Here is a 16,828-nt window from a genome sequence, read left to right on the forward strand (position 1 = left end):
TACAATAAAGATTAAGTGAGATAATACCTATAAAGCACATAGATTCTATGTCTAGCACATATTAATATGCAGTAATATCTATAGGTAATATAAAGTAATATATTATATATAATCATAAATATATAGTAATAAAGCTAATGATAGCTTTTATTAATACTTTCTAATTTTGCAATAAATTATACAATAACTAGATTAATTGAAGATGCATTCTCTTAGCCAAATAGAGTTCTTATAATTCATGAAGAAAAACAACCTATGAGGTCTCCTAATTTAGTATCCCCATATATTCAGGGTTTTCATACAACATATGCTAATTAAAATTATGAAAAATACCCCTTTCTAAGATGTAATTAGGGAATTTCTTGAATACTTGAATGTTTTTTGTTGAGGATCTTTATCTAAATCTGCTTATTTTAAACCAGGAGAAATCAGTGACTTGAAGAAAATGAAAAAGAAATACCGGTACCTGAGATCCACACCACAAATTAAGGTCATGGCCTATAAGCAATGTTTGATTTTTGTGAGTTACAGGACCTCTGAAATTCAGAATTGGTATGATCCATAATAGCAGTTTAATCCAACCCTGCTCTGACTCACCAATCTTCTCTAAACCATTCTTGGTAAGTATGGGCCTTAGAAATAGTGAGTGATGAGAAATTCACTCCACTTGGAGGCAGACCAGTCCATATGGAGACAACTCAAATTTTAAAAATATTATTCCTGATATAGCCAGATTTTTCCTCCTGGCAACTCAGAGCTATTGGTTATTATTCTGTCCCCTTTAGCCACACAGAATAAGCATAGCACATTGGTCTTTAGTCTTTGAGAATCCAGTTAATTTTATGGACCTCCTTCACCCCTAGGTATAAAATGCTCCCATACACACAAACCCTGCACATAACCTCAGGAGCTTCTCAGATCTCCTTTAGCTCCTGGTGACGAAGCCTCGCCTCCTTTATTCAAAGGCAGCTGTCAAGTTCCTCCGAAGCCTTCCTTTGTGCGGAGTTCCATCAGCAGTTTTTTGGGCATGATTTCAAGACCTCTACTATCATGGGCCTGTTTCCATAAATTAGCACATCTTTCAATTGTTCCTCTTAATGGGTTGAATTCAGAAATAAACACAATGCTACTGGAGCAACCTGGGAAGTTCAGAGCATGGTGAAATCATCACCATTTGGGTCACTGATGCTCTGATTCAATGTAGTTCGATATTACATGAGCTTCGTTGGCAACCACATTGTAGTGCTACTTTCTCTTGTATTAAACAGGGCCTCCCTTTTCTATTTTGCAGAATAAGATGGTTGGAATAGAGGACCTCTAAGGTTCCTCCTACTCTAAACCCTATGAGTCTACTAAAAAGGACAACCTGAAGGTGATAAGCTCATCAACAAATTCCACATGGAAGAAGATAATGGCGGACATATTGGGTAAGTTATTATGATCTCTGTGGTACAACATCTAAGAGGAGAGCCTCACATCAGTGATGCTCGGGTCACAAGCCCCTTGCCCTGGTGACCAGAGGGCAGGGAAAGGGAGAGTATGAATCTTTCAGCTTTCTTGGTGGGAGACAGAGAGTTCTGCATCTCAACACAATGGTGGATTCTCCCCCAATACAAAAGGGGATTGAAAACTGGACAGCCAAAGTCTTTGGCCATGGTTATAATGAGAACAGGTATAAAATGGAAAGCTTTGTGATATTTACTAAAATGCCAGACTAAGAGGAAAAAAGCTTTTCCCATATTACCTTTGAAGTACATTTTCAGGTTAATAAAGTGCTTTCATAAACATTAATTCAAAGTATCTTGCTTCGAAGACTGCTTCTGAAGCTTTATTGCCCTATCCTAATTAATGTTCAGCAAAGAAACACTGTACAGACTTATCAGTCTCTCAGAAATGAGGGGTTCCCAATCATTACCAAGCTCATCATTTAGCATTCACGCATGTGTAGGAAGCATATGAATTTGTAGGCTCCAGTTCAGCTGCTGTTCTACAGCTGAACTCCACTAATTTAAACGACTTGAGGCCAGATGTGTTGTAAAGGGGCGATTTATCCAGATTAGTCATCGCACACTGATAGCCACAATCCTTTTTTGCAAAATGCACAGCACATTCTGATCCTAGGAAGCCTCAGCATTACGAATTCCTTTCATTTGGTTGAGTGTTTCATTTGCCTGCTAATATAAAATTCCTTGAGGCAGCAGGCAGCAATCAGACCTGTTGGGAGTTCTAGTCCAGTGCACCACAATCCCGTTGCAGTAAGACTAATGGCAAAGAGGGCACCCCAGAATAACCCACTTACCTGTTTGACATAACAGTAGGCTTTCTGCACATGTGAAGCACGTGTATGGGGTTTACGATGGTTTGGGATAAATTTGCAAATCTGACCACCAGAGACCAGAACTATTTCCACTGCGGTTCTGTAACTACTTAGCAAAAATGCTTCAGAGTGCTCAGCAGGGAAAGGAAATGTGATAATTGTGGGAAGATTGGACATTATATTAGAGTGAGCTCTTTGGCACAAAAGAATAACGTCTGTGAAATGCTAGTTTCAGGTTGCATAACACTGAATTTCCATCATGCTGCTTTGAGGATGTGAAATGAGGGGGCAACAGTCAGTAATGCTTAAATCTAAATAACCAACTGGGAAGCCACCTGAGGGTTCTGCAGCAGGTATGGGGAGAGGTAGATGGGCAAGAGAAGGCTAACTATGAACTCTGGAATTTTAACTTCCAGCTGCCAGACTTGAAGCATGACATTTCAGCTCATCAAGGCAGAAATAAAGCCTATTTCTAAAAAAGGCTTATGTCATCCAAATTCCCAAGAGATTAGTTGGTGTGAGAAACACAGTAAAATACTTTTCAGAGAAAAATAGAGAAGCCATTTTGAAAAATCAAAATGAAATGAGAAGATTTCCTGGTGAATATGTTGTCTTAGAGCCAGGAAGGTTTTAATGGGATGTATCTCACTCAAGTTTCCCTAGACCCGTATCCTCCCTCTTTCTAGTGTATATGAATAAACACTGCCCAGTTCTTATCTCCAGATTTCCTTTAACTAATGCCTAAAGTCACTCAATTAGTAGGTGGTAGAATTTGAGTTCCAAATAGTCCTGTTATCAGACTATACAACTTTACCTTACTCTTCTCTACTCTACCTCACTGTGTCATTCTTTTTAAGTACTTTTATTGACAAATACTTTTTCATTGATGCATTAGTCAGGATTGACTTGGCTAGGTTGCAGAAACAAATAATACCTGAAACCTTACTGCCTTGACACGTCACACAGTGCAGTGTGGGTGGTGCAGTTCTTCCAGGAAGCTCTTCTCCAAGCAGTGACTTAAGGACTCATAGAGCTTCCATCTTGTAACTCTACCATCTAGAATCTTTGGCTTCCAAGATCTCTGTGGTACAACATCCCAGAGGAGAGCATGACATTGGTGATGCTTGGGTCACATGCCCCTTGTCCTGGTGACCAGAGGGCAGAGAAAGGGAGAGGATGAATCTTTCTTTCTTGGTGAGAGAGAGTTCTGCTTCCCATCACAATGGTGGATGCTCCCCCAATACAATGGGGAATTGGAAGCTGGGCAGCCAAAAATATTCAGAAATGTCCATTATATCTATTATGTGCAGCCCATTGTGCTAGAAGCTGTGTAGAATACAAAATAAATAATGCATGACTGCAGTTTTGAAAGAAAATGATATTCTAATGGTCTGAGAGATTGATCTACAGAATCAGCTATAATTTCACAGATAGTACAAGGGAGTAAACACTGGAGAGGAAGCATAACAAGTACTGTTGATGGAACCAGCCAGTCTCAAAATTTCAACTGGTACATTTCAAATTCCTCCTAAGTGATGAGGTCAACTAACTCTCCTTACTTACTGAGAAATGGAAAAAATGTCTCAAGAGAGAAAATGATTCTCTTATAAAATTTGAAGACAACTTTTTTCTCTCACGTTTTCTCATATTTTTTCAACCATTTTCATAACATCACTAACACTCAGTTATCTCATCTGGTAAATTATTATAATATATATTATAAATTTCCTTAGGTAGTGCCTGCTATAATAGTAGGCACTCAGATAAATGTATTTCTCCCCCTTTCCTTGACCCTTGGTCATTTTTGACTGCAGTCAGTAAAGGAAATATTGGTGGTACCTGCCAATGAGTTGGTCTCCTGAACTCATTCTTTCTTTGACTTATGTCTCATTGTCAGAACCTACCCTGTCACATTCACTTCCCTAGGGTTTTGCTAAGTATGTAGCCTGGTAATTTGGTGAAATACTTTTGCTGTTGTTTGAACAGATGATAATTCATTGGTATACAATTCCTCAAAAGTAAAATATAATATGCGAACAGGGGTCCTCACTGTCTCAAGTCAATGCTATGAATAAATAGTAAGATATTTAGACAACGTGTGAGCCCCAGAGGGCAATTATGTGCATTTCAAAGATTCTCAACCTTAGCACTATTGACATTTGGGGTCAGATAATTCTTTGTTGTGAGGGGCTGTCCTGTGTACTGTAGGGCCTGACCTCTACCCACCAGAAGCCAGTAGCAGCCTCTCCCCGGCCCCTGAGCTGTGACCACCAAATATGTCTGCAGACATTGCCAAATGTCCCCTGGTGGTAGGGAGGCAAAATTGTCCACATGTCCTCATCCCCTATAGTTGAGAACCACTGATGTATGTAAAGGAATATGTTCATTCTGTTTATGGAAAATACTGGTGTTGCCTTCCAAAAGCCATTACACATCTTGTCCTTGACGACGGAATGCTGATTTCATTGAGTTACACGTCTTCCAGACGTGATGGCCACCCTATTCTAAAAGCAGAGGTAAATCCTCAAAGTCTAGTTCGGTTATAGTAATCCCAATGCCTTTAACCCAGAGTGGTTTAGAAACAGGCGTATGATTCAACGCTGGCTAATAAGAAGTAAGGAGGAGACTACTGCCGGGCTTCTGCAACAGGTTTTACTGCTGCCAAAAATACTCAAAGGAAGACCTGTCCTCTTTTTCCATTGGATGGTATTGTGCCTGCATATGATTATTAGAACCACTAAAATCACGAAGATTTTAGCTGGCATGAGAACAAAGGCAACAAGCTAAGGGTAAAGAACCAAGGTCTTTGATATAGTTGAGACAAGAATTTAAATGATCCTGGAGCTACCCCACCTCCAGACTTCTTGTAAAGTGTATTAATAATTTGCCCTTTTGTTTAAGCCTATTCAGTCAGGGTTTCATATTAATTAGAGCTAAGCATTCTGTCTAATACACGCCACATAGCACATCAATATAGTGCCAACCCCAGCCTATAGTGCCTGCTTAACCAAGACTGCTTCCACATAATTAAAAAGAACAAGTAATACTGAAAAACAGGCAATTCAGTGTTTCTTCCTACTCAATGAATCATATTAGAAAACATTTTTCAATGATTATTTCTTCCCCCCTCTTTCACTAAATAAATATGTATTGTGATGAAACAAAAGTATACTAGGTGTGACAAATATATACATTGTATCCTAGTATTCCAGGACATAAGAAATGTAGATATCAGATCTGAACTACATTAAAATTACCCCACATAAAAGGATGTGTTTATTCATTTGTTTATTAATTTAACTGATATTATTGAATACTTATTTCATGAAAGGTATTTTGTGTTAGGGTGGATAGACAGATTAGATCAAAACTCACCCGGCCCTCAAGTTGCTTACAGTGCAGTAATGATAAGGCCTGTGCAGAAATTACTATAATATCTATGTTTTGATTATTATTAGAGATCATAAGAGTGGTGTAGCTGGAATATTATGGGTGTTTAGATGAGGAAAATGTTGCTTGCAATGTGTGGTAATCACAGAAAGTTTCATTATTAAGAAGTAATATTTTAACTGAGTTTTGAAGGGTGGATAATAGTTATTTGTTTAGACTGCGGAGTGTTGTGGGTTAAGAGACAGGAAGCAGAAGACCAAGCACAGGAAGGGCAGACCAAGCACACAAATATATAAGGAACTCCAAGCAATTTAGTTTGGCTGGAGTATTGAACATGTGAAGGGTAGGGACGGCCACAAAGAAGACACTGATTACAGCCAGATCATAAATGGTCTCAAACGTAATGGTAAGGAAAGCTCAACAAAAAAGGCAAAATAGAAATTCAAGAAAACAAAGATTCTAAATGATACAAGTTAAGGAATACATTTATTTCCTTATGCTTGGAAAAAAACATGAAACCAAGAAAGAAGAATATCAGAACACTTTGATTTAGGGAAAATAACGTTAATCTAATTATCTCTGGTTGTCTTCTCAATATAGGAGCCTAAGATGAGCAATTCAGGAAATAGCCAATGGCCTCCTTCACCCTTTTCAGCATCACAGAGTTGATACATCAGCAAGCTATAAACAAGAATAGGCTATAAATAGTCTAGGTAACACTTCTAAAATGTTTACCCCTTCTCTCCACCTCGGAAAGATCCTTACACATAGCCTATTTTCTTTAAGGCTTGTGCAAGTTTTCAACCCTCAAGTAAACATAGGTAGTGTTAGCTTTTTAAATAAAGATAATTTGGTTTCTAGTCATATTCCCAAGTTGATTCAGTAATTCAACATAGATTTTGTTCTCAAATTATAGCATAAATCATTTACTATATAGTAGGTGGTTTAATGATTTCACAGAAAATGGAAAATCAATTTCGATGCAAATGCAACTTCAATAGAAATCACCACTTCCCCCACTAATAAACTATGTGACTTTGGAGATGTTATCTAACCTTTCTGAGTCTATTGCCTCAAGAAAAAATGAAATAACCGTATCACCCTTTGAATGTTGGTGAAAGCACTGAATAAGATGATAGACCTGAATCACCAAAACAAATTCTGGTACATGGTAAGTGCTCAGCCAAAGTTGTGCAGGGGGTAGGGGAGGGGGTCATTTAATAAAAGTCTCAGAAACAGAAAGCCACTCAAAGTAGAATAAAAGAAGGGAGCATTTATGAAAGGATATACGAATATCTCATAGAAACCAAGAAAAGAAATTATAGCAGGGCCTCACGAGAGCCAAACTCAGAAATGGAAAGTCAGAGCTGACAATCATCTCTTTCAGACCATGTTATTTCTAGTCCTTGTGTCTGTGGATCTACTGGGCTCCTCACTCTGCAGACTGGCCACTGCTGGCTGCTTCACTGAGCACATGGCAGAAATGACAATCCCAGGCCCAGCTTTACATCACCATAATAAATACTGAACAAGGCTTTGAACTATGTTTGGGTAGAGTCGAGTTGGTCTAGCCTGGGTCCAGTGTCCATCAATCATCCAATTGGGCCTGGACTCCTGGCCCCATGCCCACTCATTTCTGAGAAAAGGGTCCTCTAGGAGGAGGGTATGCTGATGGGAAGAAAGTGATTGTCACATCTAGTACAAACAACAAAAAGAAAAACCATAATGCCGTCACTTTAATATCCTCCACATTAAACAAAGGGAAGAGTGGACTTTGGTATCACTAGAAGAATCCTATTTTCAAAGTTCAGAGGAGCTACAAGAGTTTTCAACAACAGCCTCTGCTAACTGCTTAGCTTCAACCCCAGCTCCTCTCCTCCCTGCTGTAATATATTCAGGTCTCTTCCATTACAGCTGTGTGTGTATTTCAGTTTGGCATCTCCTCCGTGGTGAAGCGGAGGTGATCATATTTCAGGAGGTGCTAGTTCCTATGTGTGGAGTTGCCTCTGTGTTATAACTGCTTTCCGCCATGCAGCTGCCACACATGAGCTAATCTACATGCTGTATGGCTTCGTTTACAGCAAGCTGGCCTCACATTGAGTTTAGAAAGAGGCAGGCTCAGCCAGCAAATCTTGCTTCCTGAAGCATGTCATTTCTTTGGACGATTTGCGGTCTGATAATGACCATGTCATGATTGTGCAGTGATAGTTCCAAATGCCCCAACGCACTTGATGGACCTTAGCATAAATTGGCCATTTATCAACATGTAGCACCTTTGGAATTTCCGTATTCGAGCTGTTATGCCATAACTCTGATTGATTGTTCAGGGCCTAGTGTAACCTCCACATCCTGTGTTTGAGAGGTTACAGCAACCCATGTGACTTCATTAGATTTGCCTGGGAGGAAAAAGTGCTAGATACTCTACAATAATAGGCTGTGATCTCCTGGTTTCCCAGTGACCTCACAGTTTCTTAAAGGAAGGCATACCAGGACTTCTGCATACCACCTTACCCAGTGGAAAGCAGAAAGTCCTTTTGAAGATATTAACCACATGCGGATTTTCAAATCGGGGGGAAAAAAATCAAAAGCTATCATTATATTCAAAGTATGCCTTATTCCCAAGGCATACATTGTGAATTTTTTTTTAGTGAATCTGAACTGATTATTCAGGTTATTTTTTCATAATTTCTAATTTACTTACTACTGGTGTCCTTCATTGGCATTAATGAAATATATTCATTGAGTCAGCAAATATTTATTAAGCGCCTTCTACGAGCTAGCACTGTTGGTGGCACTGGGAACAGCAGTAAAAATGCTAGTAGGATTAGTTATTTTAGTCTTTTCAATACTTTTAAATCCTCCCACCACCACCAAAAAATCTGAATGCCTATGTCTGTATGCAGATGAGAAGGGTTTGACCCATATCTCTCTGGTTCTGAACTTTGCCCCAAAGCCCATGCCTAAATCCCTTCACTAACAGATGTGTTCATCTTGAGGCCTTCTGAGCGTCAAAAATTCACATAAAAAAGAAACCAAGATCCAAGAGTGGATGTTATGAGAAGAATGAATTGGAAAAGAAAAGTTATCTAAGAAACACAGCTGCCCAGTAATAGAAGGGCTGTTCCACGAAGAGGTGTGGGCCTCCTTTCTAGCAATATTCTAATGTTTTTCGGGGATGCTGTAGAATGCACTCTGACATTCATTACAAGAAGATCAATCTCAATTGCCCCTTCTAATTCTAAGATTCTGTTTCTTCTAAAGCCATATCTGTTAACAATCCCCACTCTGCCAATCAAAGAAAAAGAAACATACTTAGAGCTGTTTTAGATACCTCAAGCTTAAGCAAATGCCAAAGTATGCTTCTTCCTCCACAGACATCTTTTCCATCATTCTTTTCCTTCACGGGCTCTAGTGTCCTATCTTCCCTCCTACTGGTTTCTGCTCTTACAGGCCTTATCTTCTGTGGGCCCTAAATTTCTCACTCAAATCACTGTTAGTAGTGACCCTTCATACACTGCATGTTCATAGTTTTATGGAAAGTTATTGCTGAAAGTGGTCTATGTTAGTTTCCTATTGCTACTGTAACAAATTACCAAACACTTAGTAGCTTAAAACCAACATACATTCATTATCTTATAGCTCTGGTGGTCAGAAGTCCAAAATGGGTCTTGCTGGGCTAAAATCAAGGCATCAGCAGGGCTGCCTTCCTTTCTGGAGTCTCTAGAGGAAGAAGAATTTCCTTGCCTTTTCTAGCTTCCAGAGGCCACCCCCATTCCTTGGCTCATGGCCTCCATCCATCTCCAAAGCCCCCAATGGCAAGTTGAGTCCTTCTCATATTTCATCACTCCAACCTTGCTTCTGTTGTCACATCTCCTTCTCTGACTCTTCTGCTTCCCTCTTCCATCTTTTATAGACTTTTGTGATTATATTGGGCTCACTCAAATAATCCAAGATAATCTCCCTATTTTAAGATCCTTAACTTAGTCACATCTGCCAAGTCTCTTTTGCCACATAGCACAACAAATTCACAGGTTCTGGGAATTAGGATGTGGACTCTTTGGGAGCCATTATTCTGCCAACCACAGGACTTTAGGGTTGATTAGTGATGTCTTCCATTTTAAAAATGAAGAAAGACAGGCAAGGAGATGGAGGCAATTGCTCGTCCCAACACCCTGGGGTAGAATCAGAACTAAAACTCAGTACTCTGGAATACTACCCTGTCATCCTCAGTAGAAGTATGATTTAAGAAGACCATAGCTAAAAGGAGTATTATTAAAGCAACAATCTTCCTAAGACTGAGTTTTTCTGAATTTTATAAATTCTTCCAGGACCTAACAGTTCTCCGATTCAGTTTTTTTTTTTTTTTTTTAACAACCGGTAATTCCCTGGTTGCCTAGAAGAGTTAATATCTCCTTTTAAATGTACTTGATTTGCAGAAAGAATTCTCATTTCACACCATAAAGGAGGTTGAGAAAGGTCATATTCACTTACTTTATAAAAGAATCTTACAAATCAAATAAATTGCTTCATTTTATTTCACTTATGATTGTGATTAAGATTTGGGTAGCGGTTATAATTCCCCTTTATTTTCATAAGTGGCTGATCCATCCTTGTGGGATTACAAGTAGGTAATTCGAAGTTTCCTGTCTGCCTGGGAGTCATCTGGGCTGAGGTCTCTGACAGTGGGTGGTGTTCCATAGATGTTTAGTGCATTGAGGGTGAACAAAGAAATGGCCTATTATCTACTCCATTAAGCTTAAGCTCCCCTTTCCACTCAACAGAAAACATCAAAAAATCCTCCTGAATCGCCCTCCTACAGAAGAGACCACCTCCCTTAAGGACCTGCAGCTTTTATGCCCTCCCAGTATCCTCTTGTCTTCCAATGAACATCAGCATTTCAATTCTTGGTCTACGCATCCTTCAAATGCAAACCTTTCCTAGTTACCAGCAGCCAAGCAAACTTCAAAAAATTGACTTTTCAAAACTCTCCACCAAGGGCTTGATTCACCAGGGTGATGAAACTGTCCAAGAACCTCTGACTGACAGCCCTCCCACAGAGCAGCAATTTGGGATTATTCCCACAACGTCTTGCCTCTCCAACCACTTGACAGTTAAACAATACTTAGCAGAACATGGTTTACAGTATAACTTCAAGTCAACAGTAAGATAGGAGCCAGGGCCTGGTAAGAAAAGGAAAAACTTAAACAAATGCATCATGAAGCCAATAATAGAAAGGGAATGGAATTCAACAACAAGAACAACGGAAAGGAGATACATCCCCCGCTGAATTTTGAGCAGAAATGCCAAGTTGATGAAGCAGAAAAGGCCAGAAACTCTTCAGTACAAGGGTGAGCTGTTCTGCCTTTTGGCCGAGAACCAGGACAAAGCCTTGCACATCTCCTGTAGATCCTTTCCTCTTGCACATCTGGGCTTTGCACAGCCTGGGCAGCCATGGAGCGCTTAGCCGCTCATAGTAATAATGCTGGGTGCAGCTTTGCGTGCATCAGATACGGGGCTCCTCTCCAAAGCAGAGCCCTCTGCCAAATGGGCCCCAGCACCTCGCCCGTTGCAGCCTGCTGATAATCTACAGCTTGTCTGTAATTGTTGCGCGAACATGCACTTTCTTTCGCTGATGACTTTGGCACCCTCGCAGGGCTCTACCCCAAAGGCCCTGAACAATGGGATGTGATTGTTTTGAAACGGGCCCAACAGGATGCCCTCCTCCAACACGCTTTCAGGCCCCAGGCTTTAGGGATTGAACGGATTAATGGAGTTCACTGTAGTATACAGTTTATCATCAACCAAGTGTTGCTCTCGCTGCCTGTCCTTCCCTCTCCAGCTTCTAAAGAAAAATAAAAAAAGGAAAGAAAAGTGGCAGCCCCAGAACATTCATTGTAGAACAATCTGAACAAGGGGAAGGAAAAAAAATGCTCTGGGTGACCGTGAAACTGACAAGGCTCCCCAAAATGGCTTCCAGCTTTCCGTTTATCGGACAGAGCTGTCCTCCCCTTCACTCTCCCAACCCTCTCCCCCATTTGTAATCATCGTTCAAAGCAGTGAAAGGCCTAATTGCCCCGAGCAGTGTGGTCAATCTTCCCGGAGATTTAGCTGCCTGCTTTCATCCGGCAGCCTGGGAGAGAGCTCAGCATTTCCCTCCAGGCAATCTATATGGTCTGGCAGTTCACTGCAGAAAGTGGTGCCTTATCGATTTCTGCCATAGCTTCCATGGCTGACTCAAGGATCAGAGCCTCTGACAATGACTAACAAGTTTAAACCATTAGTCCCATTTGTAACTACTCAGCGAAAGGCTTGTCAGTCACAACGAACCATATACTGCAGCTTTTAGCAGATTTCTAATCCCATTCATTTTGCCCACAGTGACCCCTGTAGTTAATGGGGGTTATCGGAAAACTATTTTTTCCCTTCAAAAACGGTGCCTTTTTCTTTTTCTTCTTTTAGGAACATAAAAGCCATTTCGGTTGTGATGTTTCAAAACAGTGATGCAGGCGATGATCTGGACCCCTCCAAGGAGAAAACTTGTATCCTTGTGTGCGGTACGTTATGTCTGATCCTGAAAACCTGCACGGAGAGTCAGGTGGCAGGTAACGATTCACCATAAATAGATCCTCCCTGTCCTACTCTTACAGAAGATTGTCTTAACACCTTTTTTTCTCCTCCTTCTTTGATGTAGAAGAGGCTCATCTCACTGTAAGAAACTTCTCTCTTTCTGGGTATCTAATCACACCATAGTAGGTCCGGCTAAAGCCTTGTTACTCAAAGTGTGTTCATGGTCCCCAGATCAGCAGCATCACCCAGGAGCTTGTTAGAAATGCACCATTTCAAGCATCACACTAGACCTACTGAATGAGAATCTGCGTTTTAGCAAAATTCCTGGGTGATTCCTGTGCACGTGAATGTTTGAGCACCTTCCTGGTCTAAAGAAGCTATTTTTTTCACTGTAACATTTTTATAACAAATAAAGGCTTGTACCAAATAAAGCCAAATTCAACATTTCCACTATAGGGTTAGGATAGTCTTAAGAAAAACATGAATTTTTGTGCATTATCGTTCCAGTGATTTTCTCCTTGTAGATCCAACAATTGAAAGTTTTTCGTTTTCACATCCAAATATCTAACCCAGTACCTGGCGTATGGTACATACAAGGTGAAGAGTTGTTGAATGGATTATTTACAAGAGTGAATAAATGATTGAGAATGAAGATAGGAATGTGATACACCCATCAGTGCTATAAGGAGCCAAATATCCTTAATATAAAATGGGAAACCTGGCTCACAGGAATCAGCAGGGAATAAGCCTCTCCACTCATTTTTTATTGCCTTAACTAGATGCTCTCACCATCAGGTTGATCCAGTCCTAAGGACAGATCTCAAGAAAAACAATGCAGCAGGTGGGACTTTTCCTAGAACATCCTCTTATTTCCACTTCTAGATCATTCTCACCCTATTTCTACTGCTTAATCTCTCTTCTCTCCCCACCATCCAGGGTCTCATATATTTGTTTCCACTGAGCATCAATCTCAATCGCCTAAAACCCTGTGCTCAGCCAGCTGAGCCCCAAGTATCTGAAATCCAACTCATACTAAAATGAAAGTGACTGCTAAGGACTTAATATGTTGAGGGTTATTTCTTGACATCACCAAAACCATGCCACCTAGGCAATCTATTCTATCCAGGGGTCAGATCAGCTCTGTCATTGCCAAATTAACACCACAAAATGGCAAAGTAACCTTCCTACAAGAGATTCGTGGAGATTTCCTTATGTAACTGCCTCTTGTCTAAGTCTGATCCTTCCACTTCCCAGAGAATGTTTCTTGATCACGTGCCCACCCTTGTCTGGTCATAGATCTTTATTTGTTTAGCCACTGGTCATAAAAAAATATATATTTGTAGAGAAGGTTTGCCTCCATCTTATCTCAAAAAAAAAAAAGTATAAGTTTAAATCTAGGGCAAATTTGATTTGAAAGTTAAAGACCACAGCCATCTCTATCAAAGAGAATCTTCACACCATGATTTTGTTTTCCAGCTTAAGACAAGGACTTGAGAAATAAAATTATCTTCTTCCAGTGATTACCTTTGCAAATGATAATTTCTAGAGCTTTTATCTATGGACTGCCATGTTGTGACTACTTAATTGCTGCCTGAAACACAGAAAACTGATTTTGTGTTTTCGTTTTAAGGTAATCCTTTGACATTTTGAATAGTTACATAGATAGGTTGCTTTGTGTGTTGCTAGCAGGGGCCAGAAGGAAATTATTTCATTTGGGGGCAGATAGTGCTGGTAACTAAACAGAAAAGGTTGGGTGGGTGGCAGGGTGGGTGTAGACATGTATATACACAAGCACAGAAACAGGATGCAACAATTCTATGTTGTCTGAACTCTCAGCCTGAATTTGTATATCTTAAAGAAATCATTCATCGATTTCCCACACACAAGTTAAAAAATGCCTTCAGGGTGGGGGTATCCTACTCCCCCAACCCACCCACTATGAATTTTAATATGTAATTGGAGAGCATGTAAAATAAACGGAAATGTTATTTGGCTTATAACAAAAGACCTAAATCATAATGGATTATTGAGCGGCATCTTGTGGCCAAAGGTGAGTATGACACTTGTAGAAAGCCGGCGCGGCTTGCCACATGCCGCTCCAAAATGTGTTACACCGCCTCACATCTGGCTTTTGATCATCTTAATAAGGGGCTGTTCAGGGTTATCAATGCAGCCTTATCATCATGCCACCTTAAGAAATTTTTGTGAATGAGCGCATTAAGTTATAATTAATCATCATGCATTAATGTAAATGTATCCATGTAGGCAAATTTAATCAGTGCTCTTTCTCTTTCATAATATTTTAATAACAGAGCACTAAAAGAGAACTACAAGATATAAAGTCACATGAGCAGTGTTTATAATCTGAGCCAATTCAGCAGAATTTGAAAATCAGTGATTCCTTATGAGATGAAATATGAACCATTCAGTCATTCCCTGAATGAAATCTATTTTCTCTTTATTATTTCTCTTTATATTCAAATCCATAAGGAAAGGAAGAAATTGTCCTTCCCTGGCATCTGTCTCCTTCTGTGTCCTATAGAAGTGTGTGGATTTGGTCAATATACGAAATGGTGAGTTAATGGACCTTCATAAATAGAGAACTCAGACACAGCAGCTATATAGCCAATAGACTATTTCTGTAAGACAGCAAAACAGCTGGCTGACTGTCAATTCAATTTTCAAAAAACAATTCAATATTTTGAAATCATATGAATTTTACCAAATTTCCCATTCTGGGCATCATTTAGCCACCATGACACCATAAACAGACAAACAAAACTAAATAAAGGCACCATATGAGCTATCAAGTCAAAAATTGATATTGGCTTATTTGCATTTATTTTAGGGGAAAAAAATCAGATTTCAAAAAAGTGCTGGAGGAATTCAGCAATTCAAATACATTTTATATCAGCTCTAGCTCAAAATATTAAGATGTGGATCACAAATCTCAAAATATGCTGGGGAAACGTATTGCCTTTCACAACTTACTGTGGGTCCTTGGGCAAATTGCATAGCCCTTCTGGGTCATTAATGCTTTACCTGAATAAAGAGAGGGCCTTCCATGTCTAATGCTACATATTATTTTAAATTATGTAAACTCTAACATAAAAATGCTACTGAAAACAAAAGACACCTATTTAAATAAATTTGCTATGTGTGGCAAACAAGGTCTGATCAGGAAAAAGAAAGCCATTCAAGTACTTCAAGCAGAAGGAATTTAATGCAGGGAATTGGTTACGCCGGGGATAGAAGAGCTGAGAAACTCAACGGCAAATGACGGACAGTGAAGAACCCAGAGATTAGCAACAGCGATGCCGCTATCATCCTCCAATAGAGGTGCAAGTGGAGGGGCAAAGGAGGAGGTGTCCCCTAGGCCGCAGAAGGAGAGATGAAAAACCCTGAACTCTCCCTTCCACCCGCCCGCCAGACTCCCCCAGCTGCCTCCCATTTGCCAAATGCAGCTGGCAAACAACAAGTTAACAACCAACTCTCCAAAAAGAGCCCTGATTAGTGACATCTGCCAAATTCCATAGTATAAATACCCCCACCTGGCCAATTTTAAGTGACTTGTGCAGTCACTGAATGCGAAGTTGGGAAGAGACGCACAATCACACACCGTTATAGTGTTTCCCCACATAGATATAATACCATAAATAACCTCAAGAGCAGAGACAGTCAAAAAGAGGTAGTAAAATAATTAGGAAATGATGAGTTTGGGGTATATATATTACCTTTGTTTTTTAATATAATTTATTTAATGTAAGGTTTGATCATGTAATGTTTAATGATGATGTTAACTGGTTCTAACAACCAGTTCGCAGGATACGGAACATTTAACAATCAGCACTCACACACCACAAGTCAGATCCAGGAAACCCTGTCCAGCTAACGAGAGAGCCTGGAAGAAGCAGCCTAAAAATGGTCCACCCACTATGATGCAGAACAGAACAGGGGAAGAGTGAGGAATGAAGCTGAGGGCAAACAGATCCAGAGATGGTACATTATAAATCAATGCAAGGCAAACAGATTAAGGATTACTTAAGTATCTCCAACAAGAAGGAATTTAGCATCTCTATAGCTGACTCCTTGCTAAACTCTGGTTAGCTGAATCATAATTAGGTTCACACACTACTTTCCAGGAGAAAATGCATATTGGCTGATTCCAGTGATGTCATTTCCAATTTTTTTCTGTTTTATTCTTTTCTTTCTTTACTATTGTCTTTTGAAAATGACAATCTCCAAAGTGTCACAGATCAAGAAGTGCAAAGGGTACCCGTGATTTTTGCACTAAAGAAATTTTGATTGCTCTCACTCACTACCACGTTTTTTCACAAATTGATTCATCAGGATGTGTCTATGGTGGGAAGTCCAGTAACAGAAAGGATTCAGAAATGCTTAGAGAACTATATTTGCATACGGTTTGTGTTTTCTTTTACAGACCTTGGGAAAGTCACTTAGGCTCCCTGGGCCTCAGTTTCCTCATTTATAAAATGAGAAATGAGGGGATTTAATTAGATAATCTCTAAGGTCATTTCTGGCAATTAAGTTCCC

The sequence above is a fragment of the Diceros bicornis genome, chromosome 22, assembly GCF_020826845.1.
Source record: "Diceros bicornis minor isolate mBicDic1 chromosome 22, mDicBic1.mat.cur, whole genome shotgun sequence".
Lineage (NCBI taxonomy): Eukaryota > Metazoa > Chordata > Mammalia > Perissodactyla > Rhinocerotidae > Diceros > Diceros bicornis.